The following is an 11,419-nucleotide window of genomic DNA, read 5'->3' as shown; positions in this document are numbered from 1 at the left end:
TCAAAATCTTTTTCTTATCTTTTATACCATATTTTCGAAAATATGCTAACAATTAATGTGATTGATTCAAAAATTTGAAGTTTGTTACTTTCTTGTTAAGAAAGGTTCAATCTTTAAATTTTAGAATCTTATCTTGTAGTTTCTTGTTAGTTAAGTCATTTTAAAAATTAAATCTTTTTCAAAATATCTTTTTCTTAAAATTTTTATCTTATCTTTTTATCTTATCCTTCTCAAAACTTTATCTTTTTCAAAATTTGATTTCAAAATATCTTATCTAAACTTCTTATCTTCTTATCTTTTCAAATTTGATTTCAAATCTTTTTCAATCAACTAACTAATTAACTTTTTGTTTGTTTCTTATCTTTTCAAAACCACCTAACTAATTAACTTTTTGTTTGTTTCTTATCTTTTTCAAAAATATCTCACCCTTTTTTTCAAAAATTCTTTTTAATTAACTAATTGTTTCATATTTTAATTTCAATTACATCTTATCTCTAATTTTCGAAAATTGCTAATCCCTTTTTCAAAATTATTTTCGAAATTTCCCCTCTCTTTTCTTATTATATTTAATTATTTAATTACTAACACTTCTCTTCACCTCTCTCTATCTAAATATCCGAACCTACTCTTCTACATCCTTCTCTCCTTTCTTTTTCTACTAACATAAAGGAATCTCTATACTGTGACATAGAGGATTCCTCTTCTTTTCTTGTTTTCTTCTCTTTCATATGAGCAGGAACAGGAAAAAAGGCACTCTTGTTGAAATTGATCCTGAACCTGAAAGGACTCTAAAAAGGAAACTAAGAGAAACTAAATTACAATAATCCAGAAACAACCTTTCAGAAATTTTCGAACAAGAGAAGGACATGGCAGCCGAAAATAATAATAATGCAAGGAGAATGCTTGGTGACTTCACAAAGCCAACGTCCAAATTTGATGGAAGAAGCATCTCCATTCCTGCCATTGAAGCCAATAATTTTGAGCTTAAGCCTCAACTAGTTGCCTTAATGCAACAAAACTGCAAGTTTTATGGACTTCCATCTGAAGATCCTTATCAGTTTTTAACTGAGTTCTTGCAGATCTGTGAGACTGTAAAGACGAATGGAGTTGATCCTGAAGTCTACAGACTCATGCTTTTCCCTTTTGCTATAAGAGACAGAGCTAGAATATGGTTGGATTCACAACCTAAGGATAGCCTGGACTCCTGGGATAAGCTGGTCACAGCCTTTTTGGATAAATTCTTTCCTCCTCAAAAGCTGAGCAAGCTGAGAGTGGATGTTCAAACCTTCAAACAAAAAGATGGTGAATCCCTCTATGAAGCTTGGGAAAGATACAAGCAGCTGACCAAAAGATGTCCATCTGATATGTTTTCAGAATGGACCATATTAGATATATTCTATTATGGTCTATCTGAATTTTCGAAAATGTCATTGGACCATTCTGCAGGTGGATCTATTCACCTAAAGAAAACGCCTGAAGAGGCTCAAGAACTCATTGACATGGATGTAAACAACCAATTCATGTACACTTCTGACAGGAATTCCGTGAATAATGGGATACCTCAGAAGAAAGGAGTTCTTGAAATTGACGCTCTGAATGCCATATTGGCTCAGAACAAAGTGTTGACTCAGCAAGTCAACATGATCTCTCAAAGTCTGAATGGATGGCAAAATGCATCCAACAGTACTAAAGAGGCAGCTTCTGAAGAAGCTTATGATCCTGAGAACCCTGCCATGGCAGAGGTTAATTACATGGGTGAACCTTATGGAAACACCTATAACTCATCATGGAGAAATCATCCAAATTTCTCATGGAAGGATCAACAAAAGCCTCAACAAGGCTTTAACAATGGTGGACGCAATAGGCTGAGCAATGGCAAGCCTTTTCCATCATCTTCTCAGCAACAGACAGAGAATTCTGAACAAAACACTTCTAATTTAGCCAATCTAGTCTCTGATCTGTCAAAGGCCACTTTCAGTTTCATGAGTGAAACAAGACCCTCCATCAAAAATCTGGAGGCATAAGTGGGCCAGCTGAGTAAGAAAGTCATTGAAACTCCTTCCAGTATTCTCCCAAGCAATACAGAAGAGAATCCAAAAGGAGAGTGCAAGGCCATTGATATAATCAATATGGCCGAATGCACAAGGGAGGAGGAGGACAAAAATCCTAGTGAGGAAGACCTCCTGGGACGTCCCTCAAGCAAGAAGGAGTTTCCTATTAAGGACCCAAAGGAATCTGAGGCTCATATAGAGACCATAGAGAGTCCATTAAATCTCCTTCTGCCATTCATGAGCTCTGAAGACTATTCTTCCTCTGAAGAGGATGAAAATGTGACTGGAGAGTAAGTTGCTCAATATTTAGGAGCTATCATGAAGTTGAATGCCAAGTTGTTTGGTAATGAGACTTGGGAAAGTGAACCTCCCTTGCTCATTAGTGAACTGGATACCTGGATTCAGCAAATTTTACCTCAAAAAAAAACAAGATTCTGGCAAGTTTTTGAAACCTTGTATCATAGGCACCATGACCTTTGCAAAAGCTTTATGTGATCTAGGGTCAGGGATAAATCTTATGCCACTCTCTGTAATGGAGAAGCTGGGGATCATTGAGGTACAACCTGCCTTGTTCTCATTACAATTGGCAGACAAGTCATTGAGACAAGCTTATGGAATAGTAGAGGACGTGTTAGTAAAGGTTGAAGGCCTTTACATCCCTGCTGATTTCATAATCTTAGACACTAGAAAGGAAGAGGATGAATGCATCATCCTTGGAAGACCTTTCCTAGCCACAGCAGGAGCTGTGATAGATGTCAACAGAGGTGAATTAGTCCTTCAATTAAATGTGGACTACCTTGTGTTTAAGGCACATGGCCATCCCTCTATGACAAAAGAGAGTAAGCATGAAGAGCTTCTCTCAGTTCAGAGTCAAGAAGAGCCCCCACAATCAGACTCTAAGTTTGGTGTTGGGAGGCCACAACCAAACTCTAAGTTTGGTGTTACGACCCCATATCCAAACTCTAAGTTTGGTGTTGGGACTATACAACATTGACCCGATCACCTTGTGGCTACATGAGAGCCACTGTCAAGCTATTGACATTAAAGAAGCGCTTGTTGGGAGACAACCCAATTTTATTTATCTAATTTTTATTTTATTTTATTTTATTGTTATTTTGTGTTTTATTAGGTACATGATCATGTGGAATCACGAAAAAAAATATAAAAATTAAAAACAGAATCAAAAATAGCAGAAGAAAAATCACACCCTGGAGGAAGCACAGACTGGCGTTCAACGCCAGTAAGAAGCATCTGGCTGGCGTTCAATGCCAGAACAGAGCATGAATCTGGCGCTGAACGCCAGAAACAAGCAACATTCTGGCATTTGAACGCCAGGAATGTGCCTATAGGAAAAGCTGGCACTGAACGCCAGTAACAAGCATGAATCTGGCGTTCAACGCCAGAAACATGTTACATATGGGCGTTGAATGCCCAGAATGTGCACCACTCGACGTTTAAACGCCAGAATGGTGTGCAAAGGCATTTTACATGCCTATTTGGTGCAGGGATGGAATTCCTTGACACCTCAGGATCTGTGGACCTCACAGGATCCCCACCTACCTCGCCCTCTTTCTCTCCATTCATGGTCATCCCTTCTGTTTTTGATTCACCACCTACATCTATCCACTCTTCCCCATACACCCCACCTACCTTTACAATTCAACTTCTCTTTCCCACCCAATCCCACCCATATAGCCGAATACACACATCCCTCAATCTCCTCCATATCTTCTTCTTATTCTTCATCTTTTCTTTCTTTTCTTGCTCGAGGGCGAGCAATTTTCTAAGTTTGGTGTGGTAAAAGCATAGCTTTTTGCTTTTCCATAACCATTAATGGCACCTAAGGCCAGAGACATCCAAAAAAAAAAGAAGAAGAGAAAAAAAGGGAAAGACAAAAGCTTCCACCTCTGAGTCATGGGAGATGGAAAGACTCATGTAAAGGGTTTATAGCTCAGTGGTAGAACATTTGACTGCAAATCAAGAGATCCCTGAGATACCTCAGGGGATAAATTGTCCTCCACATAATTAATTGGAGCAACTAAGGATAGGAACACCAAAATTACTAGGAATCATGCAACAGAAGCAAGGAAGAGACATAAAGGAGCTCAAAAAGCACCATTGGACCTTCAAGAAGGCGCCACCTTCACTCAGGTGGATTCATTCCTTGTTCTTATTTCTTTCTGCTTTTCGGTTTTTATGCTGTGTTTATCTATGTTTTGTGTCTCTACTTTATGATCATTAGTGGTGGACGAAATTGTGATCCATATTCTTTGTATTTGTATGAAATCATTATTATGGCACCGGTTGAATTCACAACTCCGTTCAACTAACCAGCAAGTGTACTGGGTCGTCCAAGTAATAAACCTTACGTGAGTAAGGGTCGATCCCACAGAGATTGTTGGTATGAAGCAAGCTATGGTCACCTTGTAAATCTCAGTTAGGCAGATTAAATTTGTTTATGGTTTCGAAAATTAATAATAAAATAGAAATAATAAAAGGGATAGAATACTTATGCAGATTCATTGGTGGGAATTTCAGATAAGCGAATGGAGATACTGTATGGCTCAAGAACGCTTACTTTCCTATTGCTTCAACTCAATCCTTCTTACTCCTTTCCATAGCAAGCTGTGTATAGGGTTTCACCGTTCGACGATGGCTACTTTGTATCCTCTCTGGAAAATGGTCCTCTGCGCTGTCACTCGCATGGCTAATCGTCTGGAGGCATCACACTGGCCGAAGGCTACGTCCCATCCTTGTAGTGAAAACTACGCTCACGCGCTCTGTCACAGCACGGCTAATCACTGGTTGGTTCCCGCTCCTGCTGGAATAAAATCCCTTGATTCTTTTGCGTCTGTCACTAACGCCCAGCACTTGCGAGTCTGAAGCACGTCACAGTCATTCATTACCGGAATCCTACTCGGAATACCACAGACAAGGTTAGACTTTCCGGATTCCCAGGATCCTACTCAGAATACCACAGACAAGGTTAGACTTTCTGGATCCTCATGAATGCCGCCATCTATCTAGCTTATACCACAAAGATTCTGTTGGGGAATCTAAGAGATACACATTCAAGCTCGGTTGCACGTAGAACGGAGGTGGTTGTCAATCACGCGCGTTCATAGGTGAGAATGATGATGAGCGTCACATAATCATCACATTCATCATGTTCTTGGGTGCGAATGAATATCTTGGAATAAGAATAAGAGAGAATTGAATAAAAAGTAATAGTAATTGTATTGAAACTTGAGGTACAGCAGAGCTCCACACCCTTAATCTATGGTGTGCAGAAACTCCACCGTTGAAAATACATAAGTAAAAGGTTCCGGCATGGCCGAATGGCCAGCCCCCTGAGTGATCAAGAGACCGAATAATCAAAGGCTAAACAGTCAAGAGATTAAACTCTCAAAAGATGTCTAATACAATAGTTAAATGTTCTATTTATAATAAACTAGCTCCTAGGGTTTATATGAGTAAGTAATTGATGCATAAATCCACTTCCGGGGCCCACTTGGTGTATGCTTGGGCTGAGCTTGATCAATCCACGAGCTGAGGCTTCTCTTGGAGTTGAACTCCGAGTTATGACGTGTTTTGGGCGTTCAAATCCGGATCATGACGTTTTTCTGGCGTTTAACTCCATACAGCAGCATGTACTTGGCGTTCAACGCCAAGTTACGTCGTCAATTTCCGAATGAAGTATGGACTATTATATATTTCTGGAAAGCTCTGGATGTCTACTTTCCAACGCCGTTGAGAGCGCGCCATTTGGAGTTCTGTAGCTCCAGAAAATCCATTTCGAGTGCAGGGAGGTCAGATTCCAACAGCATCAGCAGTCCTTTTGTCAGCCTTTTTCAGAGTTTTACTCAAGTCCCTCAATTTCAGCCAGAAATTACCTGAAATCACAGAAAAACACACAAACTCATAGTAAAGTCCAGAAATGTGAATTTAACATAAAAACTAATGAAAACATCCCTAAAAGTAGCTTGAACATACTAAAAACTACCTAAAAACAAGGCCAAAAAGCGTATAAATTATCCGCTCATCACAACACCAAACTTAAATTGTTGCTTGTCCCCAAGCAACTGAAAATCAAATAGGATAAAAAGAAGAGAATATACTATAAATTCCAGAATATCAATGAATATTAATTATAATTAGATGAGCGGGACTTGTAGCTTTTTGCTTCTGAACAGTTTTGGCATCTCACTTTTTCCTTTGAAGTTTAGAATGATTGGCTTCTCTAGGAACTTAGAATTTCGGATAGTGTTATTGACTTTCCTAGTTAAGCATGTTGATTCTTGAACACAGCTACTTATGAGTCTTGGCTGTGGCCCTAAGCACTTTGTTTTCCAGTATTACCACCGGATACATAAATGCCACAGACACATGATTGGGTGAACCTTTTCAGATTGTGACTCAGCTTTGCTAGAGTCCCCAGTTAGTGGTGTCCAGAGCTCTTAAGCACACTCTTTTGCTTTGGATCACGACTTTAACCACTCAGTCTCAAGCTTTTCTCTTGGACCTTCATGACACAAGTACATGGTTAGGGACAGCTTGATTTAGCCGCTTAGGCCTGGATTTAATTTCCTTGGGCCCTCCTATCCATTGATGCTCAAAGCCTTGGATCCTTTTTACCTTTGCCTTTTGGTTTTAAGGGCTATTGGCTTTTTCTACTGCTCCTTCTTTTTTTTTTCGCCAATTTTTTTTTTCGCCATTCACTGCTTTTTCTTGCTTCAAGAATCAATTTCATGATTTTTCAGATCATCAATAACATTTCTCTTTGTTCATCATTCTTTCAAGAGCCAACAATGAATCCACCTGAGTGAGGGTGGCGCCTTCTTGAAGGTCCAATGGTGCTCTTTGAGCTCCTCTATGTCTCTTCCTTGCTTCTGTTGAATGATTCCTAGTAATTTTGGTGTTTCTACCCTTAGTTGCTTCCAATGTTTGTGTGGAGGACAACTTATCCCCTGAGGTATCTCAGGCATCTCTTGATTTGCAGCCACATGTTCTACCACTGAGCTATGACGGCTTTATATGAGTCTTTCCATCTCCCAAGACTCAGAGGTTGAAGCTTTTGTCTTCCCTTTGAGGTTTCTCTGGCCTTAGGTGCCATTAATGGTAATGGAAAAGCAAAAAAGCTATGCTTTTACCACACCAAACTTAAAATATTGCTCGCCCTCGAGCAAGAGAAGAAAGAAGAGAGGAAGAAGAAGGAGAAGGAAATGGAGGTGAGTGAGGGGAGATGGATTCGGCTATATGGGTGGGATTGGGTGGGAAAGAGAAGTTGAATTGTAAAGGTAGGTGGGGTGTATGGGGAAGAGTGGATAGATGTAGGTGGTGAATGAAAAACAGAAGGGATGACCATGAATGGAAAGAGAGCGGGCGAGGTAGGTGGGGATCCTGTGAGGTCCACAGATCCTGAGGTGTTCCTGTGGGGTCCACAGATCCTGAGGTGTCAAGGAATTCCATCCCTGCACCAAATAGGCGTGTAAAATGCCTTCGTGCATCATTATGGCGTTTAAACGCCCATTGGTGCACATTCTGGGCGTTCAACGCCCATGTAAAGCATGTTTCTGGCGTTGAACGCCAGTTTCATGCTTGTTACTGGCGTTCAGCGCCAGTTTTTCCTCTCTGGGCACATTCCTGGTGTTCAGCGCCAGAATGTTGCTTGTTTCTGGCGTTCAGCGCCAGAATGGTGCTCTGTTCTGGCGTTGAACGCCAGCCAGATGCATCTTGCTGGCATTGAACGCCAGCCTGTGCTTCCTCCAGGGTGCGATTTTTTTCTTCTGCTGTTTTTGATTCTGTTTTTAATTTTTATGATTTTTTTCGTGACTCCTCATGATCATGTACCTAATAAAACACAAAATAACAATAATATAGAATAAAATAAAAATTAGATAAATAAAATTGGGTTGCCTCCCAACAAGCGCTTCTTTAATGTCAATAGCTTGACAGTGGCTCTCATGGAGCCACAAGGTGATCAGGTCAATGTTGTATAGTCCCAACACCAAACTTAGAGTTTGGATATGGGGTCTTAACACCAAACTTAGAGTTTGGTTGTGGCCTCACAACACCAAACTTAGAGTTTGACTGTGTGGGCTCTTCTTGACTCTGAACTGAGAGAAGCTCTTCATGCTTACTCTCTTCTGTCACAGAGGGATGGCCATGTGCCTTAAACACAAGGTAGTCCCCATTCAATTGAAGGACTAATTCACCTCTGTTGACATCTATCACAGCTCCTGCTGTGGCTAGGAAAGGTCTTCCAAGGATAATGCAATCGTCCTCTTCCTTCCTAATGTCTAAGATTATGAAATCAGCAGGGATGTAAAGGCCTTCAACCTTTACTAACACGTCCTCTACTATTCCATAAGCTTGTCTCAATGACTTGTCTGCCAGTTGTAAAGAGAACAAGGCAGGTTGTACCTCAATGATCCCCAGCTTCTCCATTACAGAGAGTGGCATAAGATTTATCCCTGACCCCAGATCACACAGAGCTTTTGCAAAGGTCATGGTGCCTATGGTACAAGGTATTAAGAACTTGCCAGGATCTTGTTTCTTTTGAGGTAGAATTTTCTGAATCCAAGTATCCAGTTCATTAATGAGCAAGGGAGGTTCACTTTCCCAAATCTCATTACCAAACAACTTGGCATTCAGCTTCATGATAGCTCCTAAATATTGAGCAACTTGCTCTCCAGTTACATCTTCATCCTCTTCAGAGGATGAATAGTCTTCAGAGCTCATGAATGGCAGAAGGAGATTCAATAGAATCTCTATGGTCTCTGTATGAGCCTCCGATTCCTTTAGATCCTTAATAGGAAACTCCTTCTTGCTTGAGGAACGTCCCAGGAGGTCTTCCTCACTAGGATTTTCGTCCTCCTCCTCCCTTGTACATTCGGCCATATTGACTATGTCAATGGCTTTGCACTCTCCTTTTGGATTTTCTTCTGTATTGCTTGGGAGAGTATTGGGAGGAGTTTCAATGACTTTCTTACTCAGCTGGCCCACTTGTGCCTCCAGATTTCAATGGAGGATCTTGTTTCACTCATGAAACTGAAAGTGGCCTTTGACAGATCAGAGACTACATTGGCTAAATTAGAGGTGTTTTGTTCAGAATTCTCTGTCTGTTGCTGAGAAGATGATGGATATGGCTTGCTATTGTTCAGCCTGTTGCGTCCACCATTGTTAAAGCCTTGTTGAGGCTTTTGTTGATCCTTCCATGAGAAATTTGGATGATTTCTCCATGATGGGTTATAAGTGTTTCCATAAGGTTCACCCATGTAATTAACCTCTGCCATGGCAGGGTTCTCAGGATCATAAGCTTCTTCAGAAGCTACCTCTCTAGTACTGTTGGATGCATGTTACCATCCATTCAGATTTTGAGAGATCATGTTGACCTGTTGAGTCAACACTTTGTTCTGAGCCAATATGGCATTCAGAGTATCAATTTCAAGAACTCCTTTCTTCTGAGGTATCCCATTGTTCACGGAATTCCTCTCAGAAGTGTACATGAACTAGTTATTTGCAACCATGTCAATGAGTTCTTGAGCCTCTTCAGGCGTTTTCTTCAGGTGAATAGATCCACCTGCAGAATGGTCCAATGACATTTTCGAAAATTCAGAGAGACCATAATAGAATATATCTAAAATGGTCCATTCTGAAAACATGTCAGATGGACATCTTTTGGTCAGCTGCTTGTATCTTTCCCAAGCTTCATAGAGGGATTCACCATCTTTTTGTTTGAAGGTTTGAACATCCACTCTAAGCTTGCTCAGCTTTGAGGAGGAAAGAATTTATCCAAGAAGGCAGTGACCACTTATCCCATGAGTCCAGGCTATCCTTGGGTTGTGAATCCACCATATTCTAGCTCTGTCTCTTACAGCAAAAGGGAAAAGCATGAGTCTGTAGACTTCAGGATCAACTCCATTCGTCTTTACAGTCTCACAGATCTGCAAGAACTCAGTTAAAAACTGATAAGGATCTTCAGATGGAAGTCCATAAAACTTGCAGTTTTGTTGCATTAAGGCAACTAGCTGAGGTTTCAGCTCAAAGTTGTTGGCTCCAATGGCAGGAATGGAGATGCTTCTTCCATCAAACTTGGATGTTGGCTTTGTGAAGTCACCAAGCATTCTCCTTGCATTATTATTATTTTCGGCTGCCATCTCCTTCTCTTGTTCGAAAATTTCTGAAAGGTTATTTCTGGACTGTTGCAATTTAGCTTCTCTTAATTTTCTCTTCAAAGTCCTTTCAGGTTCTGGATCAATTTCAACAAGAGTGCCTTTATCCCTGTTCCTGCTCATATGAAAGAGAAGAAAATAAGAAAAGAAAGAGGAATCCTCTATGTCACAGTATAGAGATTCCTTTATGTTAGTAGAAGAAGAAGGGGGTAGAAGAATGAAGAATGATGGATTCGGATTTATGGATGAAGAGAGGTGAAGAAAAGTGTTAGTAAACAAATAATTAAATAGAAGAAGAAGAGAGAAGGAGAATTTCGAAAATAATTTTAAAAAGGGGTTAGTGATTTTCGAAAATTAGAGATAAATGTAATTAAAATTAAAATTTAAAATAATTAATTAATTAAAAATAATTTTTGAAAAAGAAAGAGGTATTTTCGAAAATTAGAGGGGAAGAAGTAGTTAGGTGGTTTTGAAAAAGATAAGAAACAAACAAAAAGTTAGTTAGTTGATTGAAAAAGATATTGAAATTAAATTTTAAAAAGATAAGAAGAAAAGGAGTTAGATAAGATATTTTGAAATCAAATTTTGAAAAATATAAAATTTTGAAAAGGATAAGATAAAAAGATAAGATAAAAGTTTTAAGAAAAAGACATTTTGAAAAAGATTTAATTTTTAAAATGACTTAACTAACAAGAAACTACAAGATAATATTCTAGAATTTAAAGATTGAACCTTTCTTAACAAGAAAGTAACAAACTTCAAATTTTTGAACCAATCACATTAATTGTTAGCTAATTTTCGAAAATTAGATATAAAAGATAAGAAAAAGATTTTTGAAAAATAATTTTTTTAAATTTTCAAAAATAGAAAAAAAATGAAAAAGATATGATTTTTGAAAAAGATTTTGAAAAGATAAGATTTTTAAAATTGAAATTTTGACTTGACTTGTAAGAAACAACTAATTTTGAAAATTTTTGACCAAGTCAATCCCAAAATTTCGAAATTTTGGAGGGAAATAAGGAAAATATATTTTTTTTGATTTTTGAATTTTTAATTATGAGAGAGAAAAACAACAAAAATACTTAATGCATGAAATTTTTAGATCAAAACAATGAATGCATGCAAGAATGCTATGAATGTCAAGATGAACACCAAGAACACTTTGAAGATCATGATGAACATCAAGAACATAAT

General features: G+C 38.8%; 1 non-coding gene across 1 annotated transcript; it reads left to right on the top strand.

Annotated features, from left to right (window-relative positions):
• Positions 1-9,713: 9,713 nt before the first annotated feature.
• LOC130958617 (small nucleolar RNA R71) lies at positions 9,714-9,817 on the top strand. The gene has a single exon (XR_009077730.1). It is a non-coding gene; the product is annotated as a small nucleolar RNA R71 (small nucleolar RNA).
• The last annotated feature ends 1,602 nt before the right edge of the window (positions 9,818-11,419 follow it).

Source organism: Arachis stenosperma, chromosome 10 (assembly GCF_014773155.1).
Source record: "Arachis stenosperma cultivar V10309 chromosome 10, arast.V10309.gnm1.PFL2, whole genome shotgun sequence".
In the NCBI taxonomy this organism is placed as follows: Eukaryota; Viridiplantae; Streptophyta; class Magnoliopsida; order Fabales; family Fabaceae; genus Arachis; species Arachis stenosperma.
Note: the sequence above shows the minus strand (reverse complement) of the source record. Positions and strands in the feature narration are given on the sequence as shown.